The following is a 23268-nucleotide window of genomic DNA, read 5'->3' as shown; positions in this document are numbered from 1 at the left end:
CATTGCCACATGACGAAGCAAGATAGTCACCAATCTCTGTGGAGTTTTCTGCCTTCCTGTACAGAATCACTATCTCTTGAAGCTCAGCTTTGAGCAACCTGGCATAGGGCTTGTCTCTTTTTGTGCCTTCTATATCAGTCTTAACTGTTTCACTCTCTTCCCAAGTTCAGCTGTAAGCTATCAGGCATATAGCAGGGCTGTTCTCTTGAGCTATTCCATGGGCCCAACATCTTGGGAGCTTCATGCTTAAGCAATCTTCTCTCTCACATTGCAGAAATAAACATGCCAGATCTCTTTTCCCTCTGACTATCCATGTGAGTAAGTCTCTGTGTTTCCATTTATATCAGATCCAGCAAGGGTGGGGGACTCAACCTGAGTCAGGCCTCCCTGATGCAGTCCAATCAAAAGCCCTAAAATGATCTTATCAAGTAATCTAATCTAGTCTAAATTAACTAAATTTGATGCAATCAAATGGTATCACAGCCAGAGGAATATTTTACAAACATAATACTTCTCCTTTTGGAATTCATTAAATAATTTCAAACTGCCACCTGTCGCACCTTCCCCCCAACTTCTTTTCCTCCCTCCTTACTTCCAACTTATCTGTAAATATGCATTCATTCCACCAAAAAAACTTAATGCATTTACTATGAGCTGGTTACTGATCCAGGCACAGAACATTCAGCATAAAACAACATAGAAAAGATCCTTATATATTCTAGTGGGTGAATACAGATAATAAACATCTATATCTGTAACTGTAATGATTTATCTATCTTTACTACCATCATTTCCATTAAGAAGGTGTAAGTATCAACTCCTTAGTAAGGCTGTCCTCTCCAACTGTGATTTTGATTTCATACCATAAGACTGTTCTCTATCAATAATTTATTCCTGGTTATCTTTCATTTTTCTCTCTCAACTAGCTCCTTTACCTCAGTTTCTAAAATAGTCAAGTTTGTTCCAGCCTAAAAGAAAAAAGTTTCCATTGAAAGTACCTCTTCCACATCTTTTGTTCTACTTCCCTGCTATGATTCACCACAAAACTTTTTGAAAATTCTACATTCAGCGCCTTTATTTTTGTCTCAAACTACTCAATTTGGGTTTCATTACCATTTTTCCAGATACCTTTTTCATTAAGGTTATTAAATTGCTACTTGTGGTGGAATCCAAATAATAAACAAGATAAATAAGTAAATACATAATATGTCCTTGTTTCAAGGATGTAGGGAATGTTCAAGTGTGGATTTGCTATTTTAAATTAAGCACTTAGTTATAAACTCACTCAACTTTTAGCTCCAAATACATCAAAATCTGTGTCTATCCTTTCCACTTCCTACCTACCTCAGAGAAAGAGATGTCCCCTCAATTGTATAAAACCCACACTTCTGCTGAATACTTCTGAATCCCATGCCTTCTCATATGCTTTAAGGACCTTCTTCTATTATCTCTTTTATCCCCAACTTTTCTCTATTTGGGAAGTATTAATAAGTATAGCTTAATAGCTATGAGTATATGCTAAATAATCAACTTGTTCAAATCTTAGCTGTACTACTTATTGCTTGTGAAATATCAGTGAATTCACCTTATCTCTATCTCTCTCATAGGATGTTGTTGTAATGAAAAATGAGATAGCATATGCTGAGTACTTAGCAAAGTTCTTGGCACAGAGTAAGTATTGTATAAATATTAGTACTGCAATGATTTTTATTACTGGATCCTTCTTCTCCATAGGTAAACACGACTAATTCTCTCCCATTTTAAAACAAGTCAACAGTGAGAGAACCCTCCACATACACTCCTAGCCTACATCTATCATTCCTCCTAATTCATAGCCATGCTTCTTGAAAGAGTCTCTACTCCTTCACTTCTTATTTGCATTTCCAATGAATGCAATCTGACTTTCTTTCCCATCACTTCATTTAAATTGATATTGCTCAGGTGACCAATGACTTCCTAATTTTCAAATCTAATAATCCCTTTTCAGACCTTACCTTACTTCTCTATATTAACAGTCACTGTTGATCCCTCCTTACTCCCTGAAAACTCTTTATACCCTTAGCTTTAAGACTACCTCTTCCAATTTCCATTCTACCTCTGAAGGATTCCTTTTAAATCCACATTATGGGCCCCCCTTCTTCCTCTAGCATCTTTAATGCTGGTATTTCATGGAGTTCTATTCTTAGTTCCCTTATCATACTCTCTAAAATCTTTTCCTAGGATATTTCATCCACACCCATAGCTCCCAGTTCCATCTCTACTCTGAAAACTAAAATATATATCTCCTGCTTTATTTTATCCTCTGAGTCCTGAATGCATGTATTCAGTTGTCCACAAGATAATTGCTACCTAAAGAATGATGGATGAAATATAAACTTTTATCATTCATGCCCGAGAAATCTTATCTCTTATTAAACTCTATATACCCTCTATACCGAATTTATCAACTTTCCATGCTCAGTATATTTTGTTTAGTTTCAACAACCTATCTCTGCTCAGGCTATTACTTTACAGACTATTCTCCTACTGCTTATCAAATCCACGAGACTAGTGCTTTTCAAACTTTAATGTGCATGGATGATCATCTGAGAATATTGTTAAAAGGCAGACTGAAGAGGTTTGGGGTTCAGCCTGAGAAAATTAATTTCTCACAAGTCCACAGATGATGCCAGTGTTGCTCATATGTTGCCTCCATTTTGAGTAGTAGGTTTCTAGAGTGTTGAATCTCTGTGAAGTAAGGAAATTTTGTCTGCTTTGCTCACTGCTGTATCTCCCATGCCTAGAACTGTACCTGGCAAATAGTAGTGGCTAAGTAAATATTTGTTGACTGAATGATGAAATAATCATGACTTCATTCATTACATGCTTTTAGACTCACCTCCTCCAAAATTTATTCTAATGTGACCTTACAATAATTACATCTTTATTTTTACTCATGCAGGTATAACTTATTTATATCTCTATTAAAGAAAACAATGATTTTCAATAATGTATCTCATCACTGCACTTTGGTTAACAGACTTATCAGTAATTTTAAGAACATAAGGATGTGTTTCCAAAATGGATCCTCTCACCACTTCACTAATGAATGCTCTTATGGTGCTTTGGCTTGGCATTCTCTGTGGTTCTGTGATGTCCAAAATAAATATGTTAAAAGTTATTTCACAAATAAATGGGCAAAAAACACTAACTCACACAAGAGTAAATATAGATGGTGTATTAGTCATTCAAAGGGGTGCTGATGCAAATGGGCAAGTACCTAGAAACATACAAACACCTACACCGACCCTTCACAGGTAAATTTTACCAACCATTCAAGGTGAAATACCAATCTTGATCAAGACCTTCCAAAAAATTGAACAGGAAAGAATGCTAACAAGTTCATCCTGTGAAGCAAATATCTCCCTAATACCAAAACCAGATAAAGATACTACAAAAAAAGGAAAATTACAGACTGATAACTCTAATGAATATAGATCTAAAAATCCTCAACAAAATACTTGCAAATAGAAAGCAAATGAAGATCAAAAGACTCATACACAACAATCAAGGAGGTTTTATCCCAGGTGTGCAAGAATGGTTCAACACAAGAAAATCAATTAATGTAATAAATCACATTGATAAATTAAGAAGAAAAAGAACATGATCCTCTTGATTGATGCAGAAAAGGCATTTGAGAAAATACAGCACTCTTTCTTGATAAAAACACTCCAAAAAAGAGCCAGCAAGATGGCGGCAGAGTAAGGCACTCCTAGATTCAGCTCCTGCTACAGGGCAACTAACAAACACCCAGAGCTCTCTGGAGCTAGCTGAATCACCTGTATGGGGGCTCCAGGAGACCAGAAGAGCATCCTGCAATGTCCTTGGGGGAGTGGAAGGAAGAGACTGCACATCTACGTATGTAGAGCGCTCCACACCATGGAGGCCGGTGCCCATTCCCCACTGAAGGCACAAGCCACCTCAGGAGCTGTTCCATGGCTGGAATTGAAAGCTCCACTTCCCCAAAATGGAGGAGGAAGAGATGGTTGGGCACCAACTTCAGCTATGATGAGGAAATTCAGTGGGCTATGGTATGATCCTGAGAACAGCTAAGGTTTGAGCTGCTAGAAAGAGGCTGGAAGCTGCCATCTTAACTCCGCACCTGGCATGAGAGAAAGTGGGGTGGACTGAAAATCCCAGTGCTGGTGGGGACCATCTTCTTCCCATCCAGATCATATTGCAGGTCTAGCCTAGGCCCCAGTGCCACCTCCAGCAGGGAGGACACTGTGGAGACCTGCACCAGCCTCTCCGGGAAATTACCAAGCCATGGAAGTCGGTGATCATGCTACTCTGGTGGCATGAGCCACCCAAGGAGCGGTTCTGTGACAGGAATTGGAAGCTCCATTTCCCAGAAACAGGTGAGGAGGAGACGGTTGGCTACCGATTTCGGCTTCGGATTGGGAGACTGGGCTGGCTAAGATATAACCCTGGAAATGGCTAGGGTGAGAACCAGTCCAAGTCAGAAAGAGGCCAGTCACCACCATTCTGACTCTGCCCCCAGCCTGAGGGGTAGTCCAACTGACTGAAACTCTCAGTGTCAGCATGAACAACTTTCTTTCATAGAGATCAACCAGCAGCCCTAGTCTAGGCTTCAGTCCCACCTCTGGCAACAAGGAGGCTGAGGAGTCCTGCACCAGCCTATACAGATAACTGAAGAGAAGTTTGGCTAACATAGACTGAAAATCAGAAGTCTACCAGGGCAACTGTGGTCATCTTGGACCCGCACTGCATAGATTGCTGCCCACACCTGCAGGGGAGAAAGGAATGTGAAGCTTCTTCAGTCTCTCTGGGCAACTACAGTCCAGGCCTGCACATGGATTATTCCACTTAGCTGTGACTCTGTCCCTACCCCTGGCAAAGGAGAAAGAAAGTTGGAAGAAGGATCATTGGTCCCTGATGCAGTGAGGGCAGCTTGAGCCTCCACAGCTTACAGCACCAACTACGTGCTTGGCTCCTACTGCACAACCAGCAAGGGAGAAATGATAAGAAGACCTAGACTAAAGAGAAAAACCACACCTAGAAAAAATACTCTAGTAAGCCAGCTGTGAAGACACCAACAAAAATTACAATCCAGACCAAGAAACAGGAAGCTATGGCCCAGTTAAAGGAAAAAGAGAAGCCTCCAGATGACATAAAGGAGTTGAGACAGGTAATTATAGATGTTCAAACAAATCTCCTTAATAAATTCAATGAGATGACTAAAGAGATTAAGGATATTAAGAAGACATTGGATGAGCACAAAAAAGAATTTGAAAGCATATATAGAAAAATAGCAGATCTTATGGGAATGATAGATGCAATCAATGAAATTTAAAAAGAACATTGGAATCATATAATAGATTTGAGGAGGCAGAAGAAAGGATTGATGAGCTTGATGAAATGGCCTCTGAAAGTGAACATACAAAAGAAGAGATAAAGTAAAGAATGGAAAAAGTTAAACAAGGTCACAGGGAACTAAATGACAGCAAATGTAAGTGTCGTGGGTTTCCCAGAAGGAGAAGAGAACCGAAAAGGGGCAGAAGGAATATTTGAAGAAATAATGATAGAAAACTTCCCAACCCTATTGAAGGACATAGATATCCATGTCCAAGAAACACAACATACTCCCATCCAAAAAATCCAAATAGACCAACTCCAAGATATATACTCAAATGAATGTCAAAGGCCAAAGACAAAGAGAGAATTCTGAGAGCAGCAAGAGAAAAGCAATGCATAATATATAAGGGATATCCAATAAGATTAAGTGCTGATTTCTCATCAGAAACCATGGAAGCAAGAAGACAGTGGTCTGATATATTTAAGATACAAGAGGAAAACTTCCAGCCAAGAATCTTATATCCAGCAAGACTATCTTTCAAAAATGAGGGTGAAATTAGAATATTCACAGATAAACAGAAACTGAGAGAATTTCTAAGCAAGAGACCAGAATTTCAGGAAATACTAAAGGGTGTACTAGAGCCTGAAAAGAAAAGACAGGAGAGAGAGGCCTGGAAGATAGTCTAGAAATGAAGCTTATATCAATAAAAGTAACTGAAAGTGTCAAAAGAGTGGTGAAAATAAAATATGACAGAGAAAACTCAAATAGAAATAAACTTAACCAATGATGTAAAGCACTTGTGTTCAGAAAACTACAACTCAATGTTAAAACAAATCAAAAAAGCTCTAAATAACTGGAAGAACATTCCATGCTCATGGATTAGAAGACTATCTTTAAGATGCCAAATTCTACTCAAATTGATATACAGATTTAATGCAACCCTGATAAAAATTCCACAAGCATTAAAGAAAAAATTGAAAACATGATCATTAAATTTATTTGGAAGGGTTAGGAGACCTGAATAGCCAGAAAAATCATAAAAAGGAAAAGTGAGACCTCATCTCCAGACTTCAAATCATAATACCTAGCTATTGTAGTAAAAAGAGCATGATATTGGCTTAAAGACAGACACAATAGACCAATGGAACCAAATTTATGGTACAGAAACAGACCCTCACAGGTATGGTCAAGTGGTTTTTGACTAGCCTGTCAAACTCATACAGCTCAGGCAGAACAATCCATTCAACAAGTGGTATTGAAAGAATTGGACATCGATAGCTGAAAGAAGGAAAGATGATCCCTATCTCACACCTTATCCAAAAATGAACTCAAAATGGATCAAAAAACTAAAAATAACAGCAAGAATAAAAAAATTTCTAGAAGAAATTTTTGAAAAATATCTTCAATACCTGGTGGTAGGTGGTGTCTTCTTAAAGGAGATAAGAGAAGGACTGAGTGGACTACTGATGTTTAATGTATATAGAATTTTTATTAGCTTTACTGTAAAAGTGTGGAAATGTATAGAGTGGATGGTAACACACAGTGAATAACAGCTATATATGGGGATGTGACTGAAAATCATAGTCTATTTATGTAAATGCCAATTGACAGAATGGTTCAGAATAATCTAGGAACTGGATAGCACAGTAAACCAAGAGGTGGGTGAGAATTGTGGCTGATGGTACAGATGCAAGAGTGTCCTTGTGAGCTAGAACAAATGTATATCACTACTGCAGGGTGTTGGGAATGTGGATAAGCATGGGAAAAATACATCTGGAGTGACCTATGGACTGTGGTTAGTAATAATAACCTTGCATTTATATAATATTCTTGCATCTATACAAAAGATGTACTGTGTTGATACTGAGGCAGTATGGACATGGCAATAATCAGATGATATTATTTTATCTGTAGCAAATGACACACCACACATTGTGGTGTGTTGATGGAGGGGTGTTGTTTGGGAATTCTGAACATGTGCATGATTGTTTTATAAATTTACAACTTCTGTCATAAAAGAATATATTTTAAAAATAATAATAGGGTGGGTTGGGGGAAAAACACACCAAATGTAAGATAAGAACTATGATCAGTAGGAAGATTTTGACAGTGTTCTTTCATAGTTTGTAACAAACATTTCATAACAATGCAAGATGTTGGTGGAGGGTTGATGTATGGGACTCCTATATGATGCTATGCATGTTTGCTTTGTAAGTTCACAACTTTTACTATACACTTAATTGATTATGTGTGTTCATATATAAATGATATAAAGATAATAAAAATCGAATTGGTTAGGGGGAAAATACTTTGTTTAGCAGAAATATTTTGACAATGCTCTTTAGTCATTAGTTCAAAAGGTTTAAGAACAATGCAAGTTATTGGTGGTAGTGTGAGATGTTATATATGTTTGATGTTATACATTTGTTTTGTAAGTTCACAACTATTATATATTTATTGTTTATGTATGTTTATGTATGTGATATATTTCAATTTTAAAAATTAAAAAAACACTTCAAAAGATAGGAAGAAAGGAAATTTTCTCAATATGATAAAGTATATATATATATGCAAAACCTACAGCTAGCATTGTACACATGGTGAAAGACTAAAAGCTTTCCTGCTGAGATCAGAAACAAGACAAGGATGCCCACTGTCACCACTGTTATTCAATATTGTGCTAGAGGTTCTAGTTAGAGCAATTTAGCTAGATAAAGAAATAAAAGGCACCCAGATAGGAAAGGAAGAAGTAAAACTTTCACCCGTTTGCTGTTGATATGATCCTATATCTAGGATGTCCTGAAAAATCCACAACAAAGCTACTAGAAGTAATAAATGAGTTCAGCAAAGTGGCAGGACACAAGATTAGTACACAAAAAGCACATAGAGTTTCTATACACTGCTGATGTGCAATCTGAGGGGAAAAACAGGGGAAAAATTCCATTTATAATAGTAACTAAAACAGGCAAATATTTAGGAATGAATTTAACGAAGGACATAAACGACCTGTATTCAGAAAACAAGAAAACACTGCTAAAAGAAATCAAGGAAGACTTAAATACATGGAAGGACATTTCATGTTTATGGATTGGAAGACTAAATATCATTAAGATGTCAATTTTACCCAAACTGATTTACAGACTCAACACAATCCCAATAAAAATCCCAACAACCTTTACTGCAGAAATGGAAAACCAATTATCAAATTTATTTGAAAGGTTAAGGGGCAATAAATAGCCAAAAATATCTTTAAAATGAAGAACAAAGGTGGAGGACTCTCACTTCCTCACTTTAAAGTATGTTATTTAGCTACATTGACCAATAGAACCGAACTGAGAAGTCAGAAATAGACCTTCACATGTCCAGTCAAATGATGATTGACAAGGTGGTCAAGCTCTCCCAGCTTGGCCAGAACAGTCTATTCAACAAATGGTGCTGGGAGAACTGGATATCCATATCCTAAAGAAAGACAGGGACCCCTATCTCACACCATATACACAAATTAACTCAAAATAGATCAAGGAGCTAAATATAAAAGCGACAACCATAAATAACCAAAAGCATGAACAACAAAAGAAAAAAATAAATAATGGGACCTCCTCAAAATTAAACACTTTTACACCTCAAAGGACTTTGTAAAAAGGGTGAAAAGACAGCCGACTCAATGGGTGAAAATATTTGATAATCACATATCCGATAAGAGTTTAATATCTATGATATACAAATAGATGACACAACTCAACAATAAAAAGATAAACTGCACAATTAAAAATGGTCCAAAGACTTGAAAGGGCAATTGTCTAAAGAAGAAATACAAATGGCAAAGAAACACATGAAAAACGGTCAACTAGCAATTAGGGAAATGCCAATCAAAACTACAGTGTGTAAATTTTTAGTTGCATTATGGTTTACATTTTAGACTATACACTTTATAAATTTTTGGTGAAATTTAGCATGCCGTATATCCATCATTGCATGATCTTGTGGAACACTTCCATTGTCCCCCAGTTACCCCCACTTCCATATATTCTATTCCTCTCTCACCTGCTCCTCAGAGCCCACAGTGACAACCAAGCTTCACTGCTTGACGGACCAGATTCATAGATACTTACAACAATGCTGAGGGCTTGACACACAGGCCTGTCCTCATCCATTGGGAGCCACAAATATTCTCGAGAGACACCCTTCCCTCTGTTTAAGAATATCATACCTCCCCAGGAGTTGTCCTAAATGATATTGCAGGGACAAATGCTGGACATTATATGTCCTGCCATAACCCACTGAATGGACTGGGGAAAAGTGTAAACTACAATATAAACTATAATCCATGCGGTGCAGCAGTCCTCCAAAATGTATTCACCAAATGCAATGAATGTGCCACAATGATGAAAGAGGTTGATGATGTGGGAGGCGTGGGAGGATTGGGGTGTGGGGTATATGGGAACTTCTTATATTTTTTAATGTAACATTTTTTGTGATCTATATATCTTTTTAAAAAAGACAATTTAAAAAAAAGATTATAAGAGGAATAAAAAGCCCTACAGTGTGATATCATTTCACACCTATTAGAGTGGCTGCTATTAAAAAGTCAGAAAACTGTAAATGTTGGAGAGGATATGGGGATAGAACACTTACTCACTGTTAATGGGAATGTAGAATGGCACAGACACTGTGGAGGACTGGTTGGCATTTCCTGAGGAAGTTGAATATAGACTTGCCACATGACCCCAGCAATACCATTACCTAGATATATAACTAGAAGTACTGACAACAGAGATCTGCATACCAATGTTCATAGCAGCATTATTCATGATGGCCAAATGTTGAAAACAACCCAAGTATCCATCAACTGACGAATGGAGAAACAAATTGTGGTGCATACACATGATGGAATTTTATGCAGCAGTAAGAAAAAATGAAGTCGTGAAGCATATGATGACATTGATGAACCTGGAAGACATTATGTTCAGTGAAGCAAGCTAGACAAAAGGATAAATTCTGTATGATTGCACTATTATGAACTAAATAGATTGTGTACATTCATGGAGTTAATAATTATGATATAGGTCACCAGAAAATATAAGGAGGGTAGAGAATGGAAAGCTAGGGTTAATTGTGCAGAATTGGTAAGAAGATTGTTTGTAAATCTTTGTAAATAAATAGAAATGGTGAAAGCACATCATGGTGTTTGTAACTAGCAGAGCTATTATAAGGTTATGACAGTGGTTGAAAGGGAAAATCTAAGGTCACATATATTACTAGAAGGCAAGCTAAAAACTATAACATAGAACTAAAGCTGTATGAGACAGTAAAACCTCATGTAAAGCATGAATATGGGTAATATTGCATGTATAAGACTGTTTTTACGAAATTTTGATAGAAATATACTGGAGAGAAGGAAAAAGAATAGCAGCTATGTACGGCAGGGAAGCATAGAGAGACTGAGAGGTGATGAGTTTTGTTGGTTCATTTTTAGTTTATTATGATTATTATTGGAATAATGAAAGTAAGAATGACTGAAGTAATGAATGCATAAATATGTGATTACACTGAATACCATTGCTTGTACATTTTGGATGGATTTATGCTTCATTAATATGTATCAATAAAATTGATTTTTTTAAAAAAAGAAAAAGTAAAACTTTCAGTATTTGCTATGAAAAACTACGGCAAAGTTACTAGAACAAATACATTAATTCAGCAAAGTCACAGGGTACAGATCAATACCCAAAACTCAGTAGTGTTTCTAAACACTTGCAATGAGCAATCTGAGGAAAAAATCAAGAAAAAGTTTCATTGACAATAGCAACTAAAAGAATCAAATATCTAGGAATAAATTTAAACAAGGACATAAAGGAAAACTTCAAATACATGGAAAACTACAAAGCCTTGCTAAAAGAAATCTAAATAAATGGTGTGACATTTCATGCTCATGGATTGGAAGACTAAAAATTAAGATAACAATTCTTCCCATATTGATTTACAAATTCAAAGCAATCTCAGTCAAAATTCCAACAGCCTAGGAACAGACATAGCTCAGTGGTTGAGTGCCTGCTTCATATGTATAAGGTCCAGGGTTCAATCCTCAGTATCTTCTGAAAAAATAATTCCAACAGTCTAATTTGCAGAAATGGAAAAGCCAATCATCAAATTTATTTGGAAGGGTAAGTGTACCCTAATACCCAAAGAAAATCTTGAAAAAGAAGAACAAAATTGGAGGACTCACACGTTCTGACTTTAAATCTTATTATAATGTTACAATGGTCAAAACAGGATGCTACTGGTACAATGATAGATATATAGACCAATGGAATCAAACTGAGAGTTCAAAAACAGACCCTGATACCTATGGCCAATTGATTTTTGATAAAGCTGCCAGGTAGACTAAATTGGGAAAGAATAGTCTCTTCAACAAATGGTGCCTGGGAACTGAATATCCATATGCAAACTAATGAAAAAGGACCCCTACTTCACATCATATATATAAATTAATTCAAAATGGATCAAAAACCTAAATATAAGTACCAGGACTATAAAACTCCTAGAAGAAAATGCATGGAAATGTCTTCAGGGTCTTTTGTTAGGCCATGGATTCTTAGACTTTATACCCAAAGCACAAGCCTGAAAGAAAATAGCTAAATGGGACCTCCTCAAAATTAAAAACTTTTTTGCATGAACGAACTTTATCAAGAAAGTGAAAAGACAACATACTCAATGTGAGAAAATATTTGAAAACTGCATATCCAATAAGGGTTTAATATCCAGAATATTGAAAAAAAAAATCCTTCAACTCAACAATGAAAAAAAGCAACACAACTAAAATACGGGCCAAATATTTGAATAGACTTTGCTCCAGAGAGAATATACAAATGGCTAAAAAGCACATGAAAAGACACTCAACATCCTTTATTAAGGAAATGTACCACATTAATGCAAAGTGTTAAAAATAGGATAGTATATGAAAAGAATACACCCTAAATTAAAAACAGACTATAGTTAACAGTACAAATTTAATATTCTTTCATCAGTTGTAGCAATGGTTCCACACTAAAGCAAGTGTTAGCAATAGGGGGGATATATATGGGAACACTGTATTTTTACATGATTTTTCTGTAAACCTACAACTTCTCTAATTTTAAAAAAGGAACTAGTCCTTGGAGCATATTTATAATCTAAAGTTGTACATAACATATCGGTGTTACTCAACACACTAAGATTATACCTGTCTCTTTGTAGACAGAAAAAAATATATATATATATATATATATAAAATATGAACTCAATAATCTATCTATACTTGCTTAGAAAGCATTCTCACTTGCCCCAGGAAAAGGATGATTAAATCTGACTTCTATAGCATGTAAATTTGTTAAAGTATTTACACTTAATTTATTAATTTACTATATACTTTATCACATAAAACTATGCTCACTCTAAAAGAGTTCATTACCACAGACAGTCCCCTCCCTCTTTAGGTCTGTATCACCTTCATAGCCATACTGATTACACCATACTCATTACTTATTATAAACCATACTTATAGCCATACTCATTCTAAATTGGATACAAATTATTGCTTGATTCTGAAAGTATGTGAAGGTGAACAGCAAGTACATACATGGTACATTATTATTTTAAATAATTCAGACTTTAATTCATTGAGAGCTTTTTCAAAACAAAGGCATCCTTAACTTTGGAATCTAGGAACTAGAACTTTTCCAGTGCACAAAAAATTTAGCACTTGCTGAGGTTCAAGATAATTTTGCAGTGGTACCAGAACTATATTGTGGTTTAAATCATACTCAAGAGAACACTTCACGACATGAAAGTTGCCAAAGCAAAGAATTTTACTCAGAACAGATTCACCAGATTAAGGTTAAATCACAAACCACATCAACATCCTTTCTATAATCTTTAGTTTAAAAGGGTTTACCAAAAACTAAATTTAGCTTTCCCATTATTGCACTTCTTTTTCACTTCTTTCTTCTTTTCAAATAAAAGAAACCTGAAATGGCTTGAAACCAGTAGGGAAGAAAGAGAGCCAAACAAAAGAAGGAATCAATCTTTTGTTATCTCTGCCCAGAAGTATCTTAGAATCAAAATTACTAGTTAATTTAAATTCAGTCCACTTTTAAATGGGGTCAACTGTGACCTGCAATTTTTTTCAACCATTTGCTTTAAAAAAAAAAACAATCTCACTCCTTAATATGCCAGTTTTCAAAAAACATCTTGCAATTTTAGATCCTCATCTAATCATTCTGACCAAAATAACTTCACATCTCTCATACCAATGTTTTTTGAAATGACTATTCTTAGCTGCTGGGTACCCAAGGAAGAACAGATCGATCATAACCCATCCTCTCTGTTATTAGGGACATTTTAGAATTTTAGGTTTCATCATCATCAAGAAGAGAGAGAAAGAAAGAGAGAGGGGGGAGGAGGAGAGGTAATGCCATTCTGGATGAAAAGTAGTTATTTCATAAAACCTGGTTCCCTTATTATCAATCAGCCAGTCTTTGCTCATTTCTCTTAAAGTTTGATATCACTTTGGAAGTCAAATGGAGTGTGTTTGTTAGTTTGTTGTTTTATTATAAATTTTACAGTGTAGTATTATCTTCTATCTTTCATGTCAGCAGTCAGAAGCCAGGCACAGGCTTTCAGAAGCTCTAGGCACACTAGTAGCAAGAAAACTGAAAAGTAGGGAACCACTCCAGCTATTTTTTCAAGACTTGAGATGGAGTAACAGCAGCATGAGAATAGGCTCTTGAGAAGCCTACATTCAGGCTGAGCCTCCAGAGAGAGAGGACACAGGGGCGAGCACGCCACCGGGAGAGTCTGTTCCAAAATCAGGGACCAGTCTGCATGACTGTCCATAGAATTACAAGCATCTACAGCATCTAAGAAGCAAAGCCAGGCCTTAAGCATCAAACCCGCCTCTCTGGACGCCTGGGTTAAGAACAGAAAGTGGAGGCTCTCAGAAAACTAGCTCGAAGGGAATAGGGAGCTATGAGCAGCTGAGAAGAGGGGTCAGGAGATTCCTCAAGAGAAAGCCACACTTCGCTGGCCTCTCAGGGCCCGGAAGCCAGAAAGGAGCCTCAGCACCGGGCGAGTACGGTGACACTTACTCACCCCTACTCTCCTACGGTCCCCGTCGTCGCCCTGCTCGACGCAGCCCCTGAATGGGGAGGGGCCTTCCCCCGCCTGCAGCCTGGGGTGGGCTCGGCGGGCGAGAGCAGGCTGCGGTGCAGGTGTCCGAGAGCCCGGGCCAGAGAGAAGCTGGGTGAGAGGGAGGCAGCCTTGTGCCTTGTGCTCCCTGGCTCCTGGAACTTCACAACCATCGACGTGGAGGGGTGAGGGGAGGCAAGGTGGGGAGGTGGAGGAGGCCCTTGTCCAGCGGCCCGGCTCTGACCCTGCTGAGGTGCTAGGCCCGAGCCTCGGGCGGGACCGCCGCCTCCCCGGTCCCCTCAGCCACGCGACCCCCAGGCCTGATTCCCGTCCCTCTGCCCCCGCAGCCACCGAATAGCGGCGGCTCCCTCTCGGGGCCGCTGTCGCAGCTGCATCCTCGTGCTCCTCCTCCTCTGGCGCGGCTGCCTACACAAACACACACACACGCAGCTCTAGCGCCCTTACAGCCCGGACACCCTGGCCGCCGTCACCTAGCAACCGCGCGCATGCGCCCCACCCCTGCCGACAACCGCCTCCACCTCTGGCGCCGCTGGCGCGGCTAGGACCAGCTGGGCCCTAACCTAGAAAAGTGCGCATAGACCTACTTCTTAGGGTCTGGATGTAGCGACATCAAGGTATGGGGGGAAGGGGAGGGAGGAGCGGGATGCTCCTCAATTCGAAAGACGCCGGAAAACTTGGGATAGGTCGGTCTCCCGGTTGAGAGTGAAAGTCGCAACAACCTCCTAACTTACATTTATGTCTCTGACTTTAATCTCGTCTCCTCCAATCCATCCTTTATAAGAGGTACCAAAGGAATTTTTTAAGACCATCTCACTTTTCTGCATATCTCTAGTGCTTAAGAGACAATCTCCTTAATAGGGCCTAACAGTTCTAGACTACTACAACAGTTTCCTGTCTGGTCTCCTTGCCTCTGTAAAACGGAAATCTCCTACCGCCCCTTCCCTATGGTTTAGGGAATGGGCTTTGGAGTTAGAGCTTGTTTTCAGTTTCTGCTCCACCAAGTACCTATCTTACATTGAGTTGGAATGCTTAGCCTCTCTGAATGTTTCCCCATCTGTAAAATGGGAATAAGTATAGTGTTTATAGAATAGTTGGAAGGATTAAATGAGAGTGTGCATGTAAAATATTTAACATATATAACTTATTCTAGAGCTATTAATATTTTTCAATAGCTCTCCATTGCCTGTAATAAACAATAAAGTACAAACTCCCTAGCTTAGCATTCAAGGTCCTCTAAGAACTTGCCTCTATTTTTCTAACCCTAGCTCCCTCCACTCCTCTTTAGGCACCCAGCAACACAGTACCTTTTGCAGTTTCTGAAATATTGCAAGATGTATTAAGTGCTTAAATATGTTTCCTCAAGTTTCAGCTGAGTAAGATTTTTTTGTGAACCCTCTGATAAATGAATATATAAGTATCCAGAAATCCTTCTGAAACTATACATTTGAATTTTAAAATATTGACGCTGAGACTATGACTATGTATAAAAATTGCGTGGTTTTCTGGGGGCATATATAATTGATTTTTTTAAAATTAGGTTCATGGATGAACCTTGAAGACATCATGTTGAATGAATAAGCCAGACACAAAAATACAATAGAAGTATTTACAAACATCATGTGCACTGTTGGGTGTTTATTTACTTAAAGACTTAAAAGTATTAGGAAGTGTGGAAATGGCTGTACTATGTGTAAGGTCTCTGAGAAAACCTAGAGTAAATTGTAATGCAACATTAGTGGAGAACTCAAATAGACTGCAAGAATAAAATGAAACTCTACTTGGACCAGCCAACTAAAAATCAATGGAAAAGAGAAGAATGATAGGAAAGGTGAAAAAGGGTGGGTTACCTAGTATTAATTAAACAGAAGTACAGATGGAAATATTCAACAATCTGTAATCAGTGAGGAAGGGCAACATAGAGAATATTTATTACAACTGTGAGTGTGGCAATGAGCTTGGATAGAATCCTCACAGGGTTTATTCATTTCCTTCCACATGATACAGACATGCCTTTCAGGCTCAAAGGAAGACAAAATCCAAAAACCTATATTCTCTGTTCATTTATTAAACTCATTACATTCTATGGCACATATTTAGAGGAATAAATATATAAAAGACTGCTAGTCTGCTCCCTGAATCTTAATCTTTAATTCTTCTATGTCCTTTTCTAGATACAGAACTATGTCACGCTGTACTTAAACTCTTTCAATATTTTTCTTTGGATTTCATGGTAAAACCCAAGATATTTTGCACACATCAATTATCTGTCTACCAATAAGAGACCCAAAAGAATTGAAGCTGGTATTCAGATATTTGTACAGATTATTCACAATAGCCAAAAATGGAAGCAACACAAATGTCCATTAGCAGATGGATGGATAAACAAAATGTGTTATACACATACAATGGAATATTACTCAGACTTTAAAAGGAATGAAGTCCTGATACATGTCCCAACATGGATGAACCTTGAAGACATCATGTTGAATGAATAAGCCAGACACAAAAGAACAAATATTGTATGCACTTACTGGTATGAAATAAATAAAATAAGAAAATTCATAGAGTGAGAAACTAGAAGACAAGTTCCCAGGGGCCAATGCAGGTGTAGGGAATGGGCAGTTAATGTTTAATTAGTACAGTCTCTGGGGTGATGAAAAGGTTTTGGTGTTGGATGGTGGTGAGGGAAGCACAATATTGTGAATGTAATTAAAACTACTGAATTATATATTTGAACATGGTTGAAAGGGGAAATTTTAGGTTGTATATGTTACTAGAATAAATTTTTTAAAAAACATAAGACAGTGCAAGAAATACATTGAACCCTAATGTAAACTGTGGAATTGCAGTTAATATTATAATTACAGTAATAGTGTTTCATCAATTCTAACAAAAGTACCACACTAATACAAAATGTTAATAATTGGGAAAAATGTTGGGGAGGGAGGTATTTGGGAAGTCTGTATTTTCTGCATGATTTTTCTGTAAATCTACAATTTCTTTAGATTGTGTAGATTAATCCCCCTGAATAGTATGCTTGGAAGTGCTTGAGATGGGAAAGTTTATGTTGTATATATCCTTGCACAATTTATAATAATATAAAATTGCAATTAAGGGGACAATGACAATTAAACACAATACATGATTTTGGACTGGATCTAGTAATGGAGAAGAAAGGGCCCAAAAGGACATCACTGGGATATATGAAAAAATTGGAATGTACACTATAAGCCTCATATCGATGTTACTTTTCCTGAATTTAATAATAACACTTAAAGTGGTTATAAAGCTCAATATCCTTGTTCTTAGGAAATGTCATTGGAAGTATTAAGTGTTCAAGAAGCATGTTATATTCCATCATCCATGTGGAATTTAAGCCCCCTCCTGATTTAGAGGGGGACTGGACATAACCATCCCAGGTCCGCAGGATGGAGGAATAGAGTATGGATTAGAGTGGACTTACTGGTGTTCTGCTGGAGAACTATTGTGATTAGTAAGGGAAGAAATTGTAATATTGATGTGGAGAAAGTGGACACGGTAGCTGCTGATGGTAGGGAGAGGGAAGAAGAGATATGATGTGGGGGCATTTTCAGGATTTGGAGTTGTCCTGAGTGGTGCTGCAGGGACAGATCCTGGACGTTGTGTGTCCTGCCATGGCCCACTGTGTGGACTGTGGGAGAGTGTAGACTACAATGTAGAGCACTGTCCATGTGTGCAGCAATGCTCCAAAATGTATTCACCAGGTGCAGTGAATGTGCCACAATGATGGAAGAGGTTGTTGATGTGGGAGGAGTCGGGTAGAGGGGGTGGGGGTTTATGGAGACCTCATTTAATTAATGTAACATTTAAAAGAAAATAAAGAAAAAAAGGAGCATGTTATATATAACCTGCTATCTATATATAGAGAGAAATGATACATATATGATAGATAGATAGATGTTAGATAGTTCTGTGTCAAATGTGACAAAATATTATTAAAACTTTTTGGATCTGAGTGTCAGGATAGGGTTGTTAGTGTTCTCTGTATGGAGTTTGCATTATTTTTGCAACTGTCCTTTAAGTTTGAAACTATTTCAAAATAAAAAAGTTTAAGAATAGGAAAAATTTTGAAATGGTGAGTAATTTAAAAAGCAACTGAAGGGAGCAGATATGGCTCAAGAGGTTGAGCACCCACCTTCCACATGGGAGGTCCCAGGTTCAGTTCCTGGTGCCTCCTGAAAAGAACAAAAACAAACAACAAGCAAAACAAACAAACAACTCAGGGAAGCCGATGTGAATCACTGGTCAAAAACACAAAAACAAAACAATCTATATCTGTTTCCATATTTTACTTCTATCCCTCCAGTCTCACATAAGGAGACTGTAAAAATGAGACTGTATAGCCTGGAACTCCTGATTCTTGTCCTACTGAGCCCCTCAGAGATCTTTCTCTGAACTCTTTCCTTCTGCCTCCAATATCTTATACCTCTCCCTCTCTACTAATTCATTCCCCATAGCTTATAAACATACTCCAGTCTCTTCCATCCTTAAAAATATTCTCTTTTAATTCTGGACCTTCCTCTAGTTTCTTAGAAATGTTTCCTATTACCGTATCTCCTTTCTCATGGCCCAGAGATCTCAAAAGTGGTTTCCTACATTCATGGCTTTTATTCCTTTAATTCACATTCACATTTCAACCATTGTAATATAGATGTCACCTCCATCTCTCCACTGAAACCTCTTGTGTTAAGAATACCAAATTACTGACAAATTGGCCTAAGCAATGGGCACATTTCAGCCTCTTTCATTTTGGACCTCACTGCCACATATGACAGTGTCAATAACTTTGTTGTTTGAAATTCTTTATTTCCAGACACACATTCTTCTAATTCTTTTCCTTCTTTTCACGCTTTTTCATATATATGGGTTCCATGGGCTCTTCTTCTACCTCTTAAATGTTGGTGTTCCTCCAGGGTTCTGTCCTTTTATACTTTTGTTCTACTTTCCCCATCCATATACATGGGTGACTTTCAAATCTGTATTTCTAGTTCACACTTCCAACATGAAATCTCGGTCAATAGCTCCAATTGCCTACTAGACATCCTCACCCGGATGCCCTCCAAGTAGCTCAAATTTCAACCTTTCCATAACTGAACTCATCTTCCCATGATAATGGGCTCTTCTTCCTTTTTATGGGAGAATTCCAGAAAACTCTTCAAAGAGAGACTCCTGTATCATCACATAGTATTTCACCTTCTCATGAAAACAAATGAAACGATTGGATTATGATCATTTTCTGTAAGTTGTGCCAAGATTTTTGTAACTTTTATTGAAAATTAAGCTAAATATATGCACCAAGGAAGAATAAGTTATATCGCTAGAGTGGAAACTTCATGGAGACAGGGATTTTTTTTCTGCTGTGTTCATTGCTGTATCTCCAGTACCTAGAATAGTACCTGGCACATAGTAAGTCCTCAATTAATCTTTGTTGAGTAAAGAGATTAATAACTCCATATACGCTCTGCCTAAAGACACTTTATTTAGGGATTCTGCTAGATTCGAGCAGTTTTTGTTGTTTGGGTTTTTTTTATCCGCACCCCCCTTGCGGTTTGCTTGCTGTCTGCTCTCTGTGTCCATTTGCTGTGCACTCTTCTGTGTATTTACTTGTCTCCCTTTTTGTTGTGTCACCTTGTTGAGTCAGCTCTCCATGGCACTTGCGGGCCAGGCAGCACTCCACAGCACAGCGTGTGGGCAAGCCTGCCTTTACAAGGGATGCAAACCCAGAGTCTCCCATATGGTATATGAGAGCCCAACTAATTGAGTCGCAGCTGCTTTCCTCAAGCAGTTTTTTTTTTTATTGACTTTGTAATAATATTACATCAAAAATATATATGTGAGGTCCCATTCAACCCCACTCCCCCACCCCCCCTCTCCCCCCCAAAACACTCGTTCCCATCATCATGACACATCCATTGGATTTGGTAAGTACATCTTTGGGCACCTCTGCACCTCATAGTCAATGGTCCACATCATGGCCCATACTCTCCTCCATTCCATCCAGTGTTTTTGATGTGTATGTCTCCATAGACTAGGAAGAAATGTATCTTTTGATGTCTGAGAAAAGGTGAAAGGAAAATTTAACTGCGTTTCATCCAGATTTCTGCCCATGTAAAGTAAAAATGTGGTGGAAAGAAATGTTAAGAACATTTCTATTTTTTTAGAACAGTTAGTTGGTAGTTTTTCCAAGGGTTCAGCTTTCTGCCACAGGCAAAACCCCTTTGTAGTTTGCCTGTAATCCCTGAATGAGCAATACCAGCTCCAGGAATCACGGCAATTAGACAACTGCATTGACCACTTCAAACAGAACATTGGAAGAATTGTGGGTAATATCTGGATATTGTTTGGCATTGTATTCAATAGTGAATAAAGATGATGAGAAAACCTTTGCCTGGACTTTATCACTTGGGATCCTGAAATCTGTGACTCATTGAAACTAAAAGAAGCGAAGCGTGATCTGGTCCCAGGAGGGGATGCACTCCCAAATTTGGCAGGTACCCAACAGTCCTATATTCCTTATCTTATTTACATATTTACCTTGTTTCCAAAGCCAGAAACTTGTAAGTCATCTTAGATGCTCTTGTTTGCAACCCACCCCATACAACTAAGCTAGTAAGCCTTGTTGATACCATATCCTAAATATTTCTTATATCCATTTGTCTTTTCCACTTACATTGCCGCTAATTTTGCATTAAATGGCCCTCATAATTTCTTTGCCAAAACGATTTCATCTATCACCTAATTGAGATCCTTGCTTTCATTCTTACCTCCCTTCAAAACCATCTTCCACACTCCCTCTTAAATGAATTACCTAAAATGCAAACTATACCATATTCCTCCCCTGCTTAAAAATTAGTTCAATCCTACTCCCCATTGCCTACCAGATAAACTTCAAGATACATAATACACTCTGTAATCTGCACTCTGTCACTTCTCTAGCCTTGTCTCCACCATTTTCCAAATTGTACCTTATCTATAGAAATATACAATTTGCAAATATCCTTTAATGAACATCCCCCATCTTCTGGGAGCTTCTCTCCCACCAATTCCACCCTTTTGTCACTGCAGAAGTTTTCATTTGTGTGCTCCCTTGACCATGGTTGACCTAAATAGGTCTACTATAGTCTTTCCTTAGAAATTGGGAATCCAGACTAAGAAATTTCAGCCCAGGATGGCTAATTTCCTTAAGCTGAGTAATATAAACTTCAAAGCTATTGACAGCAGTCATTTTTGCTGCCATACAGTCTGGGAAAGAGAAAAAGCTGGTCTGCTATGATAGATGAGGAAGCAGACACACAGAAAGTTGCATCCATGAGAGAAGGAGAAAGATTTAAAATAGCACTTGAGTTCCTGTTCCAGTTTGTTCCTTGAAGTCTGTGTGCCTTCCTGTTTTCGGTTCCATAACATAACCTCTATCCTATCCTTTTGCTGAAACAATTATGAGCGGAATTTTTATTCCTTGCATACAAGCACACTGTTTCCCCATACCATAATGTTTAACACACCCATAACTTTGCTTATTCTTTTGCCTTTGACTAGAAAACCATAGCTTCCCCCAACCCCACAACCATTTTGTCTGAATCATTCCTATTTGTAATGGAAAGGGGGCTATTTTGTCCTCTGTTTCCTAGCCAGTTCTTTCCTCATTCCTCCATCAAGAAGGGGGGGGGGGAGAGGGGGAATGGGGGGATGGGGTTGAATGGGACCTCACATATATATTTTTAATGTAATATTATTACAAAGTCAATAAAAAATTAAAAAATTAAAAAAAAAAAAGAAGAGGGAATATTTACATGATAGGTCAATGGAAGGACCTTGAATGAGTCAGATTCAATAGTAGGTGTGTGTGTGGGGGGGTCAATATTTGCAAATAGATGCTAAGCTCATGAAGGCCATTCTTTCCCTACTGCTCCTTTGCCCTGCTGTAGATGCTGTCATAGGGCCAGGGCCTACCTTTTGGCAGTTCCAGCTATTCTCTCTCCCCACATCCCTCTCTCTGCCTAAGATTGCTGGCATCAATTCAGATTCCTATACCATGGGACTGTCCAGTGAGTGGTAACAATTAATTTGATTTTTACTTAATTATCTTTTTTTAAGTCATAGAGCACACAAAACATTACATTAAAAAACATAAGAGGTTCCCAGTACCTGGGAATGTATCTACTTTGGCTGTCTTTGGGGTTCTGCTGAGGTGTGCATAAACGCGACCCATCCGATGACTTCCCGACTTTTGTGAAGACTTTGCCTTATAAACTCATTTGTCTTTGCCATTTCCCCCTTTTATTCAAGGTCAAAAAACAGTTTTTAACACATGATCCTACATGTAGGCAGAGATAATCTGCTGGTATGAGTTGACCCTTTTATTCAAGGTCTCTTTCTAGTTGTGTCATCAGTTAGTGATTGGTAGTAATTCCTGGGCGCCAGGAAGGCTCACCCCGCAGAGTCAGGTCCTATGCTGGGCAGAAGGTAGTGCATTTACATTCTGAGCTTGGCTTAGAGAGTGGCTACCTGTGAGCAACACCGAGGCTTTCAGGAGGTAACTCTTCTTTTTTTTTTTTTTTATTCATTTTTTAAAAAATATTACATTCAAAAAATATGAAGTCCCATTCAACCCCACCGCCCCCACCCCCCACTCCCCCCACAGCAACATTCTCTCCCATCATCATGACACTTCCATTGCATTTGGTAAG

At 38.1% G+C, this 23268-nt stretch overlaps 2 protein-coding genes across 14 annotated transcripts in view; one reads left to right on the top strand and one right to left on the bottom strand.

Annotated features, from left to right (window-relative positions):
• Positions 1–15010, bottom strand: part of ZC3H12B (zinc finger CCCH-type containing 12B) — a 786782-nt gene extending 771772 nt beyond the window's left edge. For 5 of the 13 annotated variants that reach the window (XM_058291728.2, XM_058291732.2, XM_058291730.2 and 2 more), the window contains exon 1: positions 14486–15010. The gene's annotated coding sequence lies outside the window, so the exon portion shown is untranslated. The remainder of the gene's footprint in view (positions 1–14485) is intronic. The other 8 variants (XM_071213164.1, XM_071213163.1, XM_071213165.1 and 5 more) reach the window with 3 other exon arrangements.
• Positions 15011–15042: 32 nt separating this feature from the next.
• ZC4H2 (zinc finger C4H2-type containing) overlaps positions 15043–23268 on the top strand; it is a 129284-nt gene continuing 121058 nt past the window's right edge. Inside the window, exon 1 of the mRNA XM_012520030.4 lies at positions 15043–15156. The gene's annotated coding sequence lies outside the window, so the exon portion shown is untranslated. The remainder of the gene's footprint in view (positions 15157–23268) is intronic.

Source organism: Dasypus novemcinctus, chromosome X (genome assembly GCF_030445035.2).
Source record: "Dasypus novemcinctus isolate mDasNov1 chromosome X, mDasNov1.1.hap2, whole genome shotgun sequence".
Classification (NCBI taxonomy): Eukaryota; Metazoa; Chordata; class Mammalia; order Cingulata; family Dasypodidae; genus Dasypus; species Dasypus novemcinctus.
Note: the sequence above shows the minus strand (reverse complement) of the source record. Positions and strands in the feature narration are given on the sequence as shown.